Raw genomic sequence first — 21,890 nt, forward strand, 5'->3', positions numbered from 1 at the left:
TTCCAGGTAGAGGAATATAGAACAATAGAAAGATGAGAAATCTCGTGTTTCCATCAGTTCCTTCATTCCCGCTGCATGCTCTGGGCCTCTAGGCCAGCAATCTTTGAGCCCTAACCTCTTCAGACTCTTTTCCATTTCTTTTCCCAGGTCACATTCATTTGTTCTGTTATATGGATGTTCAGGGCCTTCTAGGTGACCAGCTGGCTAATTTATTGATCTGTCTACATGAAAATGACATTGGTCTACTACATTATTTATTTGAAGTTACTTGTTCATATTTTAACAAGGAATTTCTGAGAGGTGACCTCAATTCTACTTATATAGTATTAGATTATCGGCGTTCTTTTTGTCAGTTTAAGGAAAGAAACGATACTTTCAATTTTCCCCCAGATTAAAGAGAGAACTGTCCTGATAGCTTACTTGCATTCCCTTTCTCAAACATTATTTGGCAGAGGAAAACTTGAGGAGGATCTGGATTTTGTGAGCAAGATAATTTGTATGTAACCTATTCCACTTTTTTTTTTTGACAGATAAATGATTTAGGAAAAAATTATGAGGTTTAGATGGGGCACCCTGTAGTATATTAGAGTCAAACCTGTGTTAGAAATCAAGTAGCTCTTTCTATTAATTCTGTATTAGAAAGGAAAATATCTCTTAAAAGTTGTACAAGTCTCTGTTCCAAGAACCTCATGGTTCAAAGTCATCTGTTCAGATATTCCAAAGGGATGTTCTACTTTACTGTGTGAAGGGTAAGGGAAGAAAAATAGAGTATTTCTTAAATAACATCATGTGCCATGTACTATTTTTATGATATTTCTTCTTTACAAAACTGTCTGCTGGCATATGATCCCACCTATATCAAAATGTAATTTCAACCTGGGCCTATGAAATCCTGCAGGATCTGGCCTCTGCTTACCTCTTTCTTCTCATCTTCTGTCACTATTACCATTACTTAAATTGCTTTGGTCATACTGACTTTCTTCATTGACTAGAATAACTTAATTTGTTCCTAGAGGTTTTTGTACTTCCTGTGTCTTCTGCTCGGAGGGCAGAAGAGCCTCATTCATTCTCACTCATTCTTCATTCTGGTCTCTGCTCAGAGAGGCCTTTTCTAGCTACCTGGTGTAATGGAGATCTTTTCCCAGCACTGATCTTGGCTGCTTTCCATCCAATTTAGTTTCCTCCATCTCACTTAATACCACCTCACATTATGGTATATATTAATATATTAGTTTATAGTCCAAGTACCTCTCTAGATTATAAACATCAAGAGAATAGAGATTTTTATCTTACTGTTGCATTCCCAAAACCTAGAACAATGCCCAGCACTTAATGGGCATTCAATCAAGATTTATTAAATTAATGGTAAATATCGGTGTCCTTGTTTTAGAGGAGCATGTTATGACAAATAGAGACAGGAAATTTACTCATGATTGCCAGCCTAGCCACTGAAGCAGCTGGGAATTAAACCTTAGTATGTCTTCGCCTTTCATGACAGCAAAGTTACTTTAAAGAACATGCTGTTAGCAAATTCCTCCCTTGTATTGTAGAGTTTGACATAAGCACTCCCTTTCTTCTACAATACCTCTGTTGTAATTGGGTATTTGTTTTTGTCACTTCCCATTTCAATAACACCTAATCTGGGTTGTCATCTTCTGTAGAATAACTGTGGCAAGTCTACACACAGTAATCATTAATGCACAAAATACATTAACTTCAGCTCATACAACTACTACTGATTCACTCATCCTCCCTCCTTCGTATTCTCCTTCCTTCATTCCCTCCCTCCTTACCTCTCCCTCCCTCTCTCCCTCTTATTATTTGACAAAGCTTTTCTTCAGATCTTTTATCTCATTTCAGTGAATAATAGCGCTAGAAAATATCTTCGAGAGAGACCCAGGGTGGAGGGGGATTATTTCAGTGTCACATATATCCCTGTATTGGCTCTCCATTGCTCTTTCTGATATGGCCAGCAACCTTACAGCTGCATTTGAGAAAAACAAAAGGGAAAAAAAAGCAAAATGCAAAATTCATTTTAATGCCTTAAATATTTCCTTTGCCTCATGTTAATACTTGTTAGAGCCCAACTTCCTTGAATGTGCATCTATTTATTTTATCTATGCTTCTTCAGTTAAGTGGAGACATCACAGGGCCATATCTCAGTGTCGTTTTAATTGGAATTGATGGGATCTGAAGCTGAACTCTGCTGGGAAAATTTTAGTTATGATCCACATATCCCCAGACTGGTTCTGTGATAAATTGTAATGTCATTCATAGCTATCTGTTTCCTGCCTACACCTATAAGAGGATTATACACGTCTTTTGTCACATCACTTGAAGTACTCTTGTAGGCACCATTGGCAAGACTAGCCTTGTGACTTGCTTTGGCCATTAGCATGTGAGCGAATAGGTTGGAGGTTACATCCAAGCTGATGCTCCCTGCTACAAGAGGAAGCATGTTGTATGAAGGGGCTTCTCTCTCAGCCCAATGTCCATAATGGGAAGTTATGCGGAGCAAATTTCTAGTTGACCTGGAGCAGAGCTTGAGCTGACTTGTAGCTTTATGTAATATGTACAAGAAACAAATGATTTATTATTGTGGTTGTTGTAATTCATTGAGAAATATTGGGTTTGTTCGTTAAGCTGAATAACAGAGATTCAAAGGAGAAAAGCAAAGAATTATAAAATCTTAAGGTTAAAAATGCATCAGAGATCATTGATTGCTGGCCTCTCTCCATTTTGTGACTTACTTCAGAACATCATAACAAACAGCCATCAAGTCATTGCTTGAAAATCTCCACTCACAAGAAGCTATCTTGTCAACTACTTAAGCATTTTTAGAACTTAACTTATTCAAGTGATTATCTTAAGATATTGCTACCTCAGTGACAGTTGAGTTGCACTTGTACAATTAATTACTTATAATTTTTCTTTAATTAAACTCTTTCTTATATAAATTTTCTTAACAAGGAGACTTCTTATCAGAATCAGAAATGTTTAAAATCACTTGCTTTAAACAGAGAGTCATTTGATAAAAATACAAACAATAGAAACTAAACAATTTAATAATTCTGGCTATGTTTTATTCCTATAGTTATGGGCCTTTCTCTCTCTTTATTAATTAAAATTATTAGGAAGTCTTAGAGAATTGAGCCCTACCAATTCTCCTTGTTACCAGAAATATGGAAAGAAAAATCAATAAAGAATAATTGACTAGCCCTGTGATTTAGGACTGTTCAATATGTGCCTGTTCCTTTTGTGGACCATCAGGAAGACATAGCAGAAAATATACCAGATGGAGCAAAGAGAGCATCACTCCTCTCAAGGACAGTTATCAAGAGTGAAACTTTTTCAACAACTTCTTTTATAGTAATATATTGATATCATGAGTATTGATATCATTGATAACTTTTCATCAGAGCTGATAAAATTCTAATTCTCCTTCCACTTCTATACCATCATCTCTCTCGACAGTCTTAAATCTTCTTTTGTCCAGGATAAACATCTCCAAGTTATTCAACTTTTTCTTGTTTGCTATGATTTCTGGGATTCTCCCCCAGTCTCCTTCTTTCCCCTGGCTAGTCTCCTCCTTGTCAAGTTCCCTTACTCAGATGCAGAAGTGAGTAGAACTCATGTTTGAACAATTTACTTGGTCTGAAAACTACTTGCATAAAATTTACTATCTTTTTTCTGTCTCCCAAGTTTACTTAAGTTATAATGGGAAACTCTGGAAAAGAACAAATAACTAATGACTGACTGTGGTTCCAACTGAAAAACTACGTCCCTTTCTGGAATATAATGAAAAATTTTCCTGAAGGTTTTACTATTGGTTTTGGAATCAGGAAAAGTTTAAGCCCAGGGGCTAGTTTTGTTTTAACCAGCAGTTACCAAGAAGAGATCAGGGCTGTTCCTACAAACTGCCTCTTGTTCCCATTCAAGAAGAAATGCAAATCAGTCAAGTGTAAGATTGGAGCTGCAGGACCTAGTCAAACAGGATGGGAAGAAGGACAATTTCACTGTCTGGGAAGAACCCAACAGTCACACAACCTGGCAGACTCTTTTGTAAGTGAAGCTGTTAGACTGTCCATTTGACTTGACAATGTCAGCCACAGACATGCTAAATTGTCACACTTCTCTGACAGAAAATCCTGGGCAGTAATTCCTTCTTTGACTTAAAATAGCTTTCAGACCTCTGTCTACAGAGAAACTAACGGGAGTGCTCTGCAATGAATGCCTGATTAGAGCTCTGTGTGTGCAGTGGGAAGGATACTACTCTTCCCGCCTCCATGAATTGCTCATTAGCATATCCATGTACCTAACCAATAGCACTAGAGAGGGGAAAGGAGCCAGTCAGCCAATTATAATGCTCTGGCATCCTGTTCATCTCAAAAGACTTTGTTTTAATTTTTTTTCTGCAGTATTTTCCTCCTAGACTAAGTAGGGTGGGATGAATGGTTGGAGAAAAATCCCTTGAACTGATTTTGACTATTGTGACTTACCTCTTCTTCATGGCTGCTTTTCCAGCTTCTGGCTATGCAGTTTTGGATAGATCGCCAGTCACTTAACCTCTTTGATACTCAGTTTATTCCTCAATAAAGTGGGAATTTACAATGCCTTCCTTCAAAGGCCATTGTAAATATCAGTGGGTTGACATGTGGAAGTCTCCTAGGATATTTCCTAGCAATAAGTAAGTGCTCAATAAATGGTGTTTAAATCAGAATCAGACTGTATGAAATATTAAATCATATTCCCCTAATGTGAATGTCTCACAGTAAAGTCTATCCAGATTCAAAGAGCCTATAGGGCAAGCCCACGAAGATACCTTCATAAAGGGTTTATACATATTATTCATGATTTATGTTCATACAAGGCTTAATGACTGTTGAAGAGAGCTCAGAAAAGAGCAATGAAAATGAAAAAAGGTCCATGAAGTCATTCCTTTGAGGAAAAGGTTAGAGCAGATGGGTTCTTTAATCGGGGCAGGTGAAGATTGCAGCACGGCTTAATAATGGTCTTCAGGCAAGATTGATGTTAGTAACTGAAAGAATAATGGAAGGATTGCATTAAAGTGAAACACATCCTTATCATTCCTCCAAGGTCTGCTAGATATTCCCTGAGTGCACAGCAGATGAAATAGATTCCTATTTTTAAGGACAATAGATATTAAAGCTGGAGTCAAGGAGTAACCCCTGCGCCCCTGCTTGTGTACTTGTCAGAGGCGGAGTCTGGATGGCTGCAGCTGGACATTTTTGAGAATGCTCTGCCTCCTGGACTTTAGGCAGTTTCCTGGCATCTACCTACATACTGTGATCTTGGATCTTAATCTGTGGTAGAATTTCAATGCCCCAAACAGAGACTATGTACCTGCTAAGGAGTTTTACTCTTATATTTTGAAAAATAGAGATATTATTCTATCCCTAGGGTTGATGCACATGACATATACTTACATGACAAATGCCAGCTTTCTTAATAAAAATTGCGGTACTAGTGGTAGTAGTAGGGGAGATTGCACAGTAGGAGCTGGATAACTCCTGTCTTTTTATTAGATTGTGATCTCCTTGAAGGCAGATTGCTTATTCTCCAAAGTTCACTCTCAGTGACTCTCAATCATGACTGTACATTAGAATTTCCAGAGGAGCTTTAAAATAATGCTGAAACCAGGGACTCAGAACAAGCTCTTTTGAATTCAAATCTCTGGGTATGGTATGTGGGCATTTCCATCTTTGTAAGGTGCATCAGATTTGTGAATCATTATTCTACCTGAATGCAGGCATAGAACTGAGAGAATAGAGGACTGGTAGCTAGTATGGATTATCATCCTTATCCAAAAAATCATGAATTCTTAAAAGTTACAGAATCAACTTGAAAGAATAAAAGTATAGTTTATTTAGAATACATAGGAATTTTTTCTTATCCTCTACCACTGACCCTACATGGAAAAGGGACACAAGAAAATGCAAGCTGGTCTCAAATTTTTTTACACTCTCTAATATTTTTACTCATCTTTCATGTAGATGATAGAAACTACTTCTTTTAAATATGTACAAGGAAGGAAGGAAGGCTTTTGATATCCATCAGTTTTAGAGTTTTATATTCTTCTTGACTTTTATGTCAAACATCGCTAGCTAGTAAAAAAAAAAAAAAATGGACATCTCATGCTGGTTCTAGAGCCAGGACCAGCATCTTGCATCAAATGTTTCACATTATCAAAACTTACATGCCAGAGAGATATCTGAATTTCTACGAGAGCCACAAAAGTTTATAGGCCATAATGATATGTGTGGATGATCATTATCTGGAGAATTGTAAAGGAAGAATGAACATTTGACAAATAGATAAATGATCCCATATTGGATATTCAAAATAATTAGCTAGAATAATATAAAAAAGGAAAAAGAAGTCTACATGTAGCTGTGATATTCAGATCATCTTGACTTAAAGTAATTATGAAAATCCCATCAGTGAAGGGGAAGTTAGAAGGTATTATTTCCACTCCCTCTTGTTCTCATGATTTTCTTAGAATATAGCCAAGCTTCCCCCATAAGAATCTACTTCTTCCATGAAAAATATTGCTTGGTTGCAATTTACCACTGCAAGACTGTAGTATATTTCTACCTGAGGAACATGCTGTTAAAAAAAAAAAAACTTATTAAAATGAAAACAAAATTGTCGTAGAACTTTTATACACTAAGACATTTATTTCAGGATTCCTCTGGATTTATAGACCCTGTTTGATAAATGACGATTGACTCTATTCTTACTATTAAGCTTATATAATTTTATTAGGAAAAGAACACCTAGTAGCACTTTTTCAATATTACGTTTGTTCAGCAGTTCTAACAAGTACCTCTGATGTAGCTGTTCCATATTGAGGGCCCAAGTAAAAGCCAGATTTAAGTGCCCAAAAACAAATCAGATCACCTTTTTGTTAATGTTTGAGAACTCTTGTTGTTTAATTACTTAGATGCCCAGTCACTTTGGCAGGAGTGTGGTTGGGACTGCTGCTTCTAGGGAAAACCAATGGGTTCTGCACATATCCCATTATCCCCCAAAAAAGGAAACAAATATTTTTTTGAAGTACATGCCAGTATGTGCTTCCTGCAAAGTACACCTTCAGCAAGCTGAATAAATCTTTAGACAAGGTTATTTATAATTATCCACTGAAATGTAGGTCTGGATCTCCCAACTACAATGATTTAAATATTGTTGTGTCTGAGGCAGACGTGCTGCTCTTGGCGGTAATTAGCCTACTGGTTTAGCTACGGTGTAAATCTCCTGGTTAAGCAGTTCTGCATTAAGTTTCAGGATTTTAAAAAATCTTCACACCTTTGTTGTCGGTATTTCATTTTTAAGAGGATTTGCTAGGAAAACAGTGTAAAATGTAACCTATTATTTATATGTAAAATTTGCCTTGTGCTGCTAGTCATTAATCATTAGTGTGTACAAATGGAAGTACCAAGTGTTTAGCATGGGGATAATTAAATAAAACTACAGTACCTGAATAATGGAGCATTGTATATTTGTCATAATTTGATATGTTAGGCAACAGAAGGAAAATATGAAATAGTACATATAGCATAAACCCTCAATGCAAAAAAAAAAGCATACAAATGTTAATAGTGTTGTCTGGGGTAGTGAAATTTAAGAGCAATTTTTCCCCTGCTTTATTTCTTATATAAATTTCCAAGCTTTCTGTAGTATTTCTTTTTCTTCCACGTTGAAAATAGCCCTAATGCTTTTTTCCTCTAAGACGAAATAACAACAACACTTTCTGATAAAACAAATTCAAACCTAAGCATGAAATAAAATTCATCTCTGCGCACCCTGAGAAACCACCATCATTTTGGTGACTGTTCTCATATGCATCACCTTTTTTTTTGGAAATAGAGAAACATGCTATTCACTTTCTTAAAAAGGTATTTATAATACTGCTTTATACTGGGCAACACTTTTTAAATTTTATTTTCTTATTAGTTTCAAGTATACAGTACCTTGGTTAGACATTTATATAGTTTATGAAACGATCCCCCTGATTGCTCTGTCTTCCCTCTGGCTTTCCACTTAGCCATCACATTACTGCTGACTACATTCCCTGTTAGGCAACTTTTTTCAGTCAGTTTTTTTGCTCCATCTTTCCTCATTTTTCTACTTCTTCCTGTAGTTTGACCTACTCTCCAAATAACCAGATAATATATAAATTTACAAATAACACACATCAAGAATACGTATGTGAAGATTTGTGTTTACATTATTTGTTTATATTATATATATATATACACACATATGTGCATAGCAGTTATATATGTCCATACATATGTATGTGTAATTGATACATAATTATTATATATGCATATATGTGTAAATATATGCAAAGTCATAGTAATAATATTAAATTGCCAATATTCGACTACTTTTGACTTACAAAAAATCAATTTAAAGTCAATAAGACTCATTCATTTTAATGGTATTAAATGATATTCCATGGTGTGGAGAAACTACAATTTACTCAACCTTTTCCTTATTGATAGATATTTCCTTTGTTCTCAATGGTCACCATTGTACATATATTTTCAATAAGAAATGCTCTTATATCTGAAGAAGATATTTTTGTGTATGATATAGATTTTCACCAAAATCATTTACATATATTATTAACAAAGGCATATTTTAAGATAATTTTATGATATTTGTAAAACTTTTAATTTTGTCCTTTTGGTGGCTAAAAAATAAAAGATCTTGAATAATTGTGATTATATCTGCCTTTTTTCTTAATTTTTCAACAAATAACTTTAGTATTTATCCATTGAGATTGCTGCTGGTGTTTTTTGGTAGACAGACTCTAGATAATTAAATAGCTTTCTAATATTTCTAGTTTATATAGAGTTTGTTATTTGGATTAGTTACTAAAACTTATCAGATGTTTTTAAGCATTTATTGTTTTAGAATATTCTTACAAGACAGCATTTGTAATTCATAAATATATTAGAGTGAAAATCCACTTAAACTCACTTAAAAATAAAAAACATTACTCACAATTTGAATTTATCTTACTGTTGCCCACTGCTCTATCGTTTTTGGCCCTTACTTTTAGGTCCAAAATATTTCTATATTTGCATGTTCATTATTCCCTTGCATTTTAAAATATATAGTTTCAACATACACAACATATATACTTCAACAAATGTTATATACTTCAACAAATGTTATATTTTTACTGTTTTTTGAGCTTTATAAAAATGGTATCATACTTTATATTTTGGGAAATAAATATGTCCAAATTCTACCACCTAGTTATCCTACTTTTAGATATACATCAAAGAGATATTCATGAATATGTGTAAAGGAGACATGTGTAACATTTATATCATCAGTATTGTTTATAAGGGCAACTATCTGGAAATAATCTAGATGTTCAATGATAGAAGTATAGATGAGTAAATTATGACATATTCACACAGTGTAATGTTATACATTATTGCATGTAAATGAACAACTGATATTTCCAACAACATGGATGAATCTTTTAAGTATAATTTTCACTGGAAAAAGCAAGTTATAAAAGGCCATTTCTATTGATTTTTCTCCTATAATGATATCAAGCATCATGTTGATTGTTTTATTAATGATGTTGAACCATTTTTTTCTCATTCTTTGAATAAATCTTACTTGGTCAGTGTAATATTCTCATGCTATTTTTTAACAACTTTTAAAAACGACGTTGGTCAACTCTACTATAAAGATTAACATTCTCCTAGCTTCAAGGTAGAAAGATTTAGTCTTCCAACTCAGCTCTCTCATGATTCTCAGGAACAGGAAATAACAGGTGCTTCCAGAAACATTTGCATAACTCTAATAAAACCTCATGGGTCCAAGGACCCTTAAATATGAAGATTTCCGGGAGCCATTGTGTTCCCTTCTTTACCCCAGGGCTAGCCAACACCAATCTAATTACATTTTCACCTTAGAACAGGAGCAGAGAAGATACGTCAGCAATTTAAACTGGGACTGGCATCACTTGATGACATCTTCTAGGACCTGTCTGGTTGCCATAACCAACCCTACTTTCCTCAGGAGAAGACATAGGTAGTTGGAGTTGAGAGAGAAAGGCAAAAGGATATGTTTAGGCGTCTGTCTTTCTAGAATCATCTATTCCAAATTTTATATCATGATATTTTAATATTGGGGAAAAATCAATTAAAAAACAGATAATATCAGCATCACATAAAAAATTAGCTTCCTTTTAATAACATCTATTTCACCAAAAAATAACACTAGCCTGGTTGGCTATGACTACTTAATAAGAAACACAGCACTTTTGATACCAGTTAGAATATGGGATTTCATCTGTCATGAGAGTTCTTACTTATGCTCCTATAGATTACACTGTTTGGCCCCAAAATACTCCTGATGTTTGTAGAAGATGTGTTTTATACTGTTTACTGTCTATGATTATTGCCATGGAATAATATTTTAATGTAAATAGTCCCTGAAAGTAAACAGGACTTTGCCAACATGCATAAACTATAGATATTCAAAATTGTGTGTGTGTGTGTGAGATCTCAGTGAGTTTTTTACTGCTAAAGATACCTCAAAAACTTTTCAGTGGAATAGAACGTTTCTGTGTCTCTGAGTTGACAATTCAATAGAGATTTATTTCCCTATGATTTTTTTATCCTTATTCAGTCTGAAAAACAACTAAAGATGTGTGATTTTCTACTGGGAAATTGCTGTGTTAGTGGTATAATTTTCTCACATGTTACCAGGTGTTTTCTAGAATTTGTCTCACACTTCTTGGATACTGTGTTTAAAATCTCACATTAGCAATGTTACATTGTAGAGGTTGCTTTTTCTTGGTATTTACTAACGTGGAGAATATTGTCACAACTAGTATTTAACCTCATCAGCATATCGCATGAGTACGATGTGAGCAAAGTAGCAGGAAACCTCATTATTTGAGTCATTAGTAATGACCTGGACAAAAAAATGTGTAATCGACTATAAGTAATAATATGTGCATTATTGAGATTTAAACTGGTTTATCCCATCTATTCTAAATATTACAAATCTGTCATAAAAGGCAAAAAATATTTAAAGCTTATTATTTTCCAGCCAATGATTTTATGAAGTCAGAGTTCTCCTCTGTGTGTCCTTAGTTAACATTTGCCTTTTGTCTTTGGCAGACAGTGACCATAGCTTTGAAATCCTCTGTCCTTGACTCATGCATGTTGCCAGCTGTCTCCCAGGAAAGAATTTGTTGGAGTCTTAGAAAGCAGATAGTGGTGGCCTCTGATGATTTACAGGTGACAAATTTCCTACAGGTGCTACTGCGTTGATTTATTGAAAATATTATCAGTTATGGAGATAGGACATGGTATGGTCAAAATTCACAGAGAATAGAGAGGTGAATAAGAATTATCAGAAGAGAGTAAGAGGATGCTACCCTGGATTAGTAGCCAACTAGTCTTGATTGAGGGACTTCTGTAGATTGTCTGGCACTGGGTTAGATGGAAAAATTGAAGAATAGAGAGACCACATGACAAGGAAGTGGCAAGAGTCGATTAAGACCTTCTGGCTCCAAAACCCATAATCTTTTCATTGCAAAATACTTCGGAAAGTACAAGTTTGCTTTAAAAACTGGTTATTGCATTTATTCTTATCCCAATTGTTTGGGACTTTCTTTGATACAGGCAACTCTATTATCATCGACATCTACCACATAGCCCTGGGGAAGCTGAACACTCCTGGTGTTTCTGCAGCCTGATTCATGAGAATCTTTTTCAATTTGATTTTGAAGGGAGTTATGCCAAAAATATATCTGCTCCTTGTTAGTATCTTGTTTTTCACAGTCTTTATTATGGTTTATTGCCCTTCAGACAGTTTTGGGCTTTAGAATTCTTAAGGGAAGCAAATAAATCACAGTAGTCCTTTCTGGTTATATACCCACAATGTGACTACACAAGGAAAGAATAAAATTGATACAGCACATATACATGGTTTTCTTGCTCAAGTAGGTTCTTAGAAAGCTGGCTGCTATTTATAATGTTTATAGAATAATTCCTTTTCTGTGCTTTGTTCTCAAAGAGAGAACACAGTTTATCTTGAATGATAAGTAGGAAATTGAAAGAAACAGGAATAAGTATGCATAGAGGCACAAGTTTTTGCCATTTTTTCAAAGAGTAAGTTGAAACTCCACCATATCAACCACGTATCGGTTGAGATGTAGGATCAAAACACATGGATATACCTATGTTAACGCAGAAAAAAAGGACAAAAATCAAATAAGGAAATATTTTTCTCAGTAACAGAATCAGAAATTCTAAGTTCGAGTCCTGTTCTATTAGACTTTTGCCATGTGTCTTAGGTAAGTCCTCCTGTCTACATAGGACTTACCTATAAGGAGGACTTAGGTAAGTCCTCCTATCTCACCTGAAATGGGAATAATAATTCTCTTTACTGTGATTTTAAAGTTTAATGATATACATTACATCTGCCAATACAAAACACAATACTTGGTACAGTTTCCTTCTTCCCTCATCATAAGCGTATGTAAACTAGAGACTCAATCTGAGGATCTTTAATTTCTCTTGAAGTTCTCATACTCTTTCTGAACTCTAGACCTGTGCTGTCCAAAATGGTAGCCACAAGCCACATGTAGTTATTGAGCATTTGAAATATGGCTAGTGCAGTGAGTGACCTACTTTTCTATTTGAATTAATTCAAATTTGTTTACAATTTTAAAACTGAAACAACATAAAATATTTTTTTTAATACAATTTTGTTTTGGTAGGACTACATTTGACTTTAACTGTGCATCCTTTTAAGAGATTATTGTCGTTGTAGTGACTGTTGATTTATGATGTTTCTAAGTATCTTATCAATAAATGTTTTATATATATTACATGTTGAAATGATAATATTTTAGATATTTGAGTTAAAGTACAGTATCAAAATTAATTTAACTCTTTAAACTCTTTAATTTCTCTTGGGTGGATTCTAGAAAATTGAAAATTTTACATATGGCTTATGTTATATTTCTTGTGGACCGCACTACTCTAGACAGCACAGGAGGATTCCTCAACACCAAGGATGACCTTTGCAGCCCACAGGACAGCTCCACATCTGTCTGGAGAGTTAGAGGAAAAGTCTGGCCAGGCAAACTATGGTGTGTTTATTACAAGGCTGGGGTTAGTCCCTTACTGTGCCTAGGTCCTCTCTCTTGGGCTCTCAGGGAACAGATAACATTTGCATTGCTTCTCAACTTACAGTTGAATGTAAATCTAGTCATGTAAAAGCTATTCTCAGTCAGATAGACCCTGCAAATGATGTCTAATTCATATGGTGCCTCATTTCTCTGACTCTCCATATACTAGTACTTCACTTAATCTCATCCTTTATTTTAGATTTTCTTTTATGGCTGTGACACTTTGCTCTTTGATTCTATTCTTTGACACCCAGCAATTGCTCTTCAAATCCTCCTTACCTCCAAATTTTTCCTTGATTCCAACTTTGATATAATTAACACTGACAGCACTAGGAGACATGTCTTGAGTCCCCAGCCTAGTGCTGAATCCAGGAAAGAACCCTCAACAGGGTTTTTTTTCCTCTTGCCAAAGCCATACTGAATTAATAACTCGTGGCCTTTTCTTTCTCATTGTGAAAATGCTGATTCCTTGAGAGCTTTGTGAGAGCAGGGACCTTATTTGTCCTCCAAGGCTTAGAGCAGCAGACTGGCGCATAATTGTCCAATAAATATTTTGACAGAATAATTGGAAGCTAGGGTGATTTTTCCCAAGTGCATTTAACTTTTATTGGGATAATACCATTGAGATAATACCTCATATTTGTCAAAGGCTTTGTAGTTTACAAGCGCATTCACATCCATTATCGTATTTGCTCCTCGCAACAGCTCTATGCAGAGATTATTATTTCATGTTACTGGATGTAGAGGCAGAAGCTCAGCGAGATGAGTAAACAGTGGGAAGTCATGTCTTTTGATCACAAGGCACTGTTTACTTTCTTCTACTTAAACAGATTCTCCTACCATCTGACTCTAATTTTTGTGCATAATTGAATAAACTTGCAGGGTGCCTTTGTAATTCTTGTCTCAATTAACTTGATGCTTATCATAATGTACCTAAAATAGGCTTTGGGAAACTTGGTTTTCAGAATTGCTGATTCCTATCTTTCTCCTGGTCAGGCAGGTTTGGTCACTTTTCTGCTCTTCTTCTGGCTTCCAGAGAGGATATATACTACTCTAACTTAAATTTCAATGAGTTTTTATTTATTTTAACTCATCCCCTCGCTAGCTTGTAGCAGAGATTCCAAAGATGCTCAGCTTCTCACTCTTGTTTTATCCTCAGGCTGTCACCAGATACTACGGATTCCACTCTTAAATGTCTTCTTTCTGCACACTCTGTGGCTGTCACCCTTGGGATCTCTTACTTTGATTGTTTCAATATGGTGGGATTCAGAATTAAAAATTTCCATAATAAAGAATGTTAAAAGTTATAAACATTTTCTTGGTAAATGGAATAAAATCTTATACTGGCTTTGAGATATCATCTTGTAGGACTACCCCTCTTCTAAGACCTAAATGATCTTCCAGTTTCTAACCAATCCTCCTCCAATCTTTGCAAACACATATCTCCAGAGTGATCTTTCCAAAATAGAAATGTGATTATGTCTTATTCCTGCTAAAAAACCTTTAGATGATTTCCCACTGTCTACGTGATAGTAACTAGGTTTTTTTACATATGGTATTTCTGGACGTAGTTCCATAGTGTAGCGATTAGCACGTTTGCTTTACACGCAGAAGGTCCTGGGTTTACACCCCAGTGGAGCCACGGTCCATGGTCTATGGCCATGCCACCCTGAACAAGCCTGATATCTGATCTTGGAAGCTAAGCAGGATCGGGCCTAGTTAGTACTTGGATGGGAGACCACCTAGGAAGACCAGATGCTGTAGGCATAAATAATAATAATAATAATAATAATAATAATAATAATAATAATAAAAAATACATATTGTATTTCCTGTGCCAGTAACGTTCTTTTATCTCCATCAGGTGCAACTCTACTTGCCTTTCAAGGCTCAGCTTAGATTTGTCACCTATGTAATTTCTCTAATTCTCATCTCTATCCAATAGGTAGCTCCTCTTCTTCTCTTTTAAAATAACTTAATCATCCCTTCTACCTTAAAATTTATAATATTGTAATTATTTGTTTGTATCTTTCTTCTCTACTAGACTAGAAATCTCAGGTGTGGGGACCATGTCTTTTCTCTATATACCTCTGTGCCTTGTTTTACTCATAATGACTTTTTAGTAAATGATTGATGACTGAATGGCAGTTGGAATTCTGAGTTTTCCCCTAGGTGCTTATATCAAAATCTCAAAACCGTCTGGTTAGTTCAGGGTCACCAGCATGTCAGAGTCACGTAAAATGAATATCCTAATATGAAAAGACAGATTGAAAACTAATTTTAAAAATCATGCTGGTGCATGTGTTAAAAATACATTTTTTAAAATTCAGTGTGCTATTTTAAAGTGATTTTTTAAGAAAGGTCAGCACCCAAAGTGGGCTAGATTTTTTTATCCTTTTAAGAATTGTCAATTGGCTGCCACTTGCTAATTTATGAGTTTATTATGACATTTTTCAGAACACTTAAAGCAGCCTGATAATAGAGATCCAGAATTGCAGAGTCATAGGGCAGCTGTTGTTCAGCAAAATAATGCCCCTGATTTACCCAACAATTCACAGGTCCACCCTTGGCCCAAGTCATGGTGTTCAATCATGGTTGGGATGCCACGTTTATGACTTTCTGTCCTAACTGGTCCCAAGGCCCTTAAGAAAATAATGACTTTGTACTCAGTAAGAGCCAGTATTTAAGACTTTTGAAGTATGATCTGGAGAAATGGGCTAGATTTTAAGCTAGCTTCAAAGAGTTCTCACTGTGTAATTTGACTTCCTTTCCTCATCAGGAATGGGGCAAATATTTTATGCAGTTGCTGGTGGGATTAAAGAGTATAGTATATGCAAAGCACACAGAACAGTAATTATTATGATCTCAAAATGTCTAGCACTTGAGTCCATTAAGTTCTCAACCCTTTCAGCTAGATGTTAGACCCACTCTAATATTTTCTACTATTAGCCCTATCCTTCACTGCCTAGCATGGAAGAAGTCAATAAGTATTTGTTGAATAGATTCCATAGTTCTAGGATAGACAATAGACTAGGGGTCCTTTCATGTGCTGAGCTATTATTCCATCTTGCTCAAGAAAGAAATGGAAGGAAAAAAGAGAGGGCTTATCACATCATATATTGAGCATAAATTATTTTCTAGGGCCTCTGTTAGGTGGGTTCCAACAATGTGTGTGTAATCTTCACTCTATCCATGTAATGTATTCCCTATACTTTAGACACAAAGAATTAGGCTCACACTCTTACAAGTGTTAGAGACTTGTTCAAGGTCATACTTCTTCCAAAGTATGGATTCAAACTCAGGACTGCAGAATTCTTTCCATCAAGTCATAATGCCTGGCATATCCTGAACATGTATCTTCAGTTTTTTTAAATATATATTTTTTCTTCTTTGAATATCTTTCATATAAAAAACATATTCGAGGAAAAAAAATTTTGAATTTGTATTACTTGGTGAGCTGGGAGTACCTGAATCTGAAAAATGAACTTAAAGTGTTTTTAAAGATTTATCCTTCTGGGACATCTGGCAGAAACAAATGCTCGTTCTTTCTGGAGGAACTTACCACCAACTCAGGTCTTACTAGCTTCCCACAGGTATAGCTCTATTGAACATAATCTTCCATTCAAAATCTCTAAGTAATATGAATGAGAGTCAGAAATAATAAACAATAAAATAACATGCCCAAGGGTTTCACAAAATTGAATTATTAGAACCCAATAGATCTTTCAGGAATTAAAATATGGGATTAAATTTGTTGAATACAATTTAAATGGTTTTTTGAAGTACCTCAGATCATTTGTGAGAATAGAAAAGGCTAAAATTAATGATTTAAATATACAACTTATGAGTTAGCAAAAAGAACCACAGAATGAAACAAACAGAGTGAATCAAAGGGAAAAAATAAAGATAACAAAAATAAGTAAAATGAGAAATGAAATTGAGGATCATCAAAAGCTAAAGTTATTCCTTGAAAAAGATTTATTATAGAAACAAAACTCTGGTGGCACTAGTCAAGGAGAAAGAGACAAAACACAAATAGTAAAAAAGGCAAACTTAAGTACAGATACAACAAATATGTCTTAAATAATTTTTATGTTAATACTCGAAAACTATGATGAAATATACATATTATTGGAATAATGTAATTTATCAAAACTAAGTCAAGAAGAAATGTAAAAGTTGAGTAGATACATACCATTTTTTTTAATTAGTTAAAATTCCATTCTTACCTAACCATACATGTATATATTAAAACCTAAACACAGATATTATACAGCAAGGCTGATTGAACTCCCAGGAAACATAATACTGATTTTTACAAACTATTTCAGAGAATAAAAAATGGAAAATACTTTGCAATTTCACTTAATATAAATGGTTTAAGTGTGCTACGAAACTAGTCAGAATCAATTTAATAAAGGAATATTACAGTTCAATTTCATTTATATAAAAAAGATCCTTTCAGAACAAATATAAGGAAAACAACATAAAAAGATTGTTTTTTAAAAATGTCACAAACAGATTACTATTATCTTAGAAATTCAAGAACGGTTTAACAGTACTTAACATATCAATATAATTCAATCCGTTAAATGATACAAAGAGAAAAACATAGAATCATCTTAAGTAGAAAGGCTTTCAATAAAATTTATTTACTGTGTTATAGAAAGAAAATCCTAGCAACTAAGATACAGTATCTATACTAAAACCTATAACAAGCCTCAAATTTTGTGGTGAATCAGTAGAAACAAGCTCTTTAAAAAAACACAGCAAAGGAAGAGATTGAAAATCATTTCACATGAGCAGAAATTAACTTCTATTCATCAAAGAAGCCATCCTTCCAAAAAGTGAAAATGTAAACTACATGTCTGGAGACCAGATATTTGCCAAAAAATGTATTGTGTAGAATATATAAATAATTTTTTAAAATCTATATGAAAAAGTAAAACAAAGTGGACAAAATTATGAACAGATAAATAAGAAAAATCAATAAGAATATGGAAAGATATTGTTTCAAAAATAATCAAGAAAATCTAAATAAAACGGCAGTGAGATAGCATTTTACACCCACTGTGGTAACAAAACTTGACAATCCCATGTGTTGAGAATGATTGAGAAAACAGGAAAAATTGCACACTTTTAGCTGGAGCATATATTTATGTAAATATATAAGCACTTTGGCAAATTGTTTTATACTTTCATAAAGATGACTGTGCACACATTCTCTGACCTAACAGTTTGCTTGTGGGAATGTACTTGAGAAACTCTTGCACAGGTACACTAGAACACATCAACAGAAATGCTCCTAGCTTCAGTGATTATAATTGCAGAAAATCCGAGAACTATATTTCCATCAAGGAGAGGATAACATAACAGCATGGAAAATGAACAAATTAGGCTTACTCCTCTCAATATGAGTAAATGTCAAAACAATGTGAGTAAAAAGGCAAGTTACAAAAATATTTGTGCAGCCTGATGCCATTTATATCATTTAAAAAATGCAAAAGAGTCCTATACATTGTTTAGGGATTCGTGCATTAATTATACAAGGGAATGATAAAACTACAGTCAGAGTACTGGTTAATTTTAGGAAAATGTGATCAGGTGAGCAGAGAGAGGGGCCATCAACTGCATTAGTAATGATCTGCCTTTACAACTGGGTGGTGGATATTGGTACTTTTATTGCATTATCTTTATAATTGTTTAGATTACTTTAGCATATCTGTCATTTACAGGTGAGCAGTAAAGATTATTAGTATTCTTACTGCCTTCATGGTGATTAATTCCAAAACAGCTGAAGATTATCACTACAGATTATATCATTAATCCTTGGATTTGATCGCTTAGGAGAGGCAGGGAATGCATGTACAGTGATAACCCATGAACTGAAAGTCTCATTGGAAAGTCTGGGGACTGAGGTCTAATTAACATCTTGGGCTCTTGTGTTGAATGACAAGACCTCTCCAGCCCTGTAGGACTTTACATGATTCTGTAATAGTAGTGAATGCATGACTGGTCACATCTTGTTTCCAATTATAGATTATAAGCCTTAATGGATGCCTTTTAGAAGTTGTATTTATAAATGTGCAGAGAGGCAGAGAATAGTGGCTGTATTCAATAAACACCATAAATAACCATGCTGGAGTGGAACACAGAATCCAAATGCAATTTAGATATGCTCTATAGAATTTGTAAAGCATTTTTTTTTAAAGGAGAACTGGTCAAATTCCCATTTCTGCCCTTTACATGAATTATGTAGAAACATAATGGGAAGTTCAATCTAATCATTTTTTCTTGGTGTCAATCTTTCCCTTTTCACACAATCTCTGTTTGGCACATATTTCAAAGATAAAATGTGAGCATGTATTAAGGGCCAAACCTAGAAATAATTCAAGAGTACAAATTGCAATGCATTTGCTCTTGTCCAATGTGCCAAAATGTCACAGTTCATCCTGGCAGAATGTGTTTAAGTGGTGGTATGAATTCCTGGAGCATGAAAAGATATACTTGTGCCATCAGCACTTGTTTTCCAAACTGAGCTCTTGAACTCTCTCAGGAGTTCCTTACTTACTCCCCAAACCCTTTTACCTTCTATTTATTGTTCTTTTGACCACCCTGCATGTGATCTTCCTCTTTATTATGTGAATTTCTTGTTGATTAGACACTTTTATACATCTCTCCTGGCTAAGACTGCCTTCAGTATTTTTTCTTTTTCTTATAAGAGTAAGTTTTATGGTGTTTGATATTGTCATGATTTGATGTGAAATAATAGTTTTAGTTCATGGAAACAGATGACTATGGTTTATAGCTCATCTCCATTTTCTAGCTGTGCGATCTTGGTCAAATTGTATAACTTCTCTTGAGACTTTGCATTCTCATCTGTAAAATAGGGATAATATCTATACCATCAGGTTTTTGAGAGGATTAAATGAGCTAACACCTGTCAAGTACTTAGAAGAGTGCTTGGCAGAGTAAGCACTCAGAGTATGCTATTTGTTGTCATTACCACTGTTATTATGAAGATGTTATTTCCTAAATAGTCCAGTAAATGTATTCACTGGAATAATTTCTTACTTCTTCCAACCCAGCCTAGTTTCCTACAGCTTTCCTATTTTTATTTTCCTCTAGAGTTACTACTTGGCTTACTCTATTTGCCCTCATAGGGCCCAGATAGTGATCTAAAGAAGCCCCCCACGGAGCCTGCCATTCTCACCAACAACTATGTAGAATGCTGTGGGGATGTGGTAGTAAGCAATACAGAAAAGTCCCCGCCCTGATGAGCTTATATTTTAGCAGAGGAAAAGAGACAATGTACAAACTTACATACTAGTTCATGTCAAATCTGACTAATACTATCAAGAGGAGAAACAGGGTTATGGAGTAGGGCGAGTCTAGAGAGGTGAAGCTACTTCAAAATGGTGGTCAAGGAAGGATTCTTTGAGATGGTGGCATTTTAGCTGATACCTAAATAATAGAAGGAGCAGGTTGTCTATATTAAGAACATTATAGGTACAGGAAACAGCTAGTACAAAATCTCTAAGACAGATGATGAATTTGAGAAACCTATAGTGTCCGGAGTGCAGTGAGCTAAGGGGAGAGTGGTATGAAATGAGAAAAAGAGTAAGGAAGGTCTAGATCTTATAGGGAATTGTAATTGAGTTCAAAACTTCTACTACAACCCAAATGCATTAAAACTCGTGTATTGAATAAAGTATGTCTAAAATATTAAATTGTGTGAAATGTGAAGATACTTTATAACAAGGCTGAAGAAATGGCTGGAAGGAGCCTACCCAGGTGAGCCAGCTCCAGGATCTACATCCATCCTGGCCTTGCTGCTATTTGGTGCCACCTAGTGGTGATTGTCCTCAGACCTCAATATCACATTGAGGATGCTTCTAGTTCCTTGCCTTGGCTGGAACTTGCAGCTGTTCCAAAAATGTCCTAGTAAGTTGGTACCCACTTGGTTGAAATTCCAGAAGATGGAGCTACAAGAATATTGGGCACATGGAACCTGTTCTCATTCCTGAAACAGGGCCGCCACCTCTTTTCTGCCAGCCTTCTTGTCTGTCTCCCCAAAAGATAAGCACTTTATTTCACCTCTATTTGAGAATGAGGGCTAGACAGAGAATGAGAGCTCATTTCTACCCAGAAATCACATTATTTTGGAATTCATGTTATCAGAAGTATGCCATCCCAGGATTTTACTGTGAGAGAGGATGACATTGTAGCTTTGATTTTGTACTTACCACATTTGACTTATAACTATATTATATTATTGTCTTATATTTTAGGTATAAATGTACTTGTCATCTTCAAGGAATATTAACTCTTGAAAGGCAGGAACCAGTCTTATTTCACTTTGTACCCCTGGTAATAAAGCAGTAGGGTAAAAGGAAACCAACATTTTTATTCATATATTACAGATAGTAGTAAACCTCTTATTTAATAGTCACAATAAGTCTCAAGGCAAAAATTATTATGTCTGTTTTAAAGATGAGGTAGATGAGGAAGAGGAATCCAAAACCACAGTGAGGAAAGAGAAGATGTATGAATTCAACCCCAAACCATCTGAAAATAGAAGGTACATGATCATGGAAAAAAAATACTGGCAACAAGTATAAACCAACGAAGCCCACCTTCATTCTACTTCACCAGATCCGCTGCCTTGAACTCCTGAGCACGTTGTCGA

The 21,890-nt window shown here is 35.0% G+C and overlaps 1 protein-coding gene across 5 annotated transcripts in view; it reads left to right on the top strand.

Moving 5' to 3' along the window:
* The window catches only part of NELL1 (neural EGFL like 1), a 719,285-nt gene that overhangs the window by 619,769 nt on the left and 77,626 nt on the right, over positions 1 to 21,890 (top strand). The gene's annotated exons all lie outside the window — the stretch shown is intronic.

Source organism: Pteropus medius, unplaced genomic scaffold (assembly GCF_902729225.1).
Source record: "Pteropus medius unplaced genomic scaffold, Ma_sr-lr_union100, whole genome shotgun sequence".
In the NCBI taxonomy this organism is placed as follows: domain Eukaryota; kingdom Metazoa; phylum Chordata; class Mammalia; order Chiroptera; family Pteropodidae; genus Pteropus; species Pteropus medius.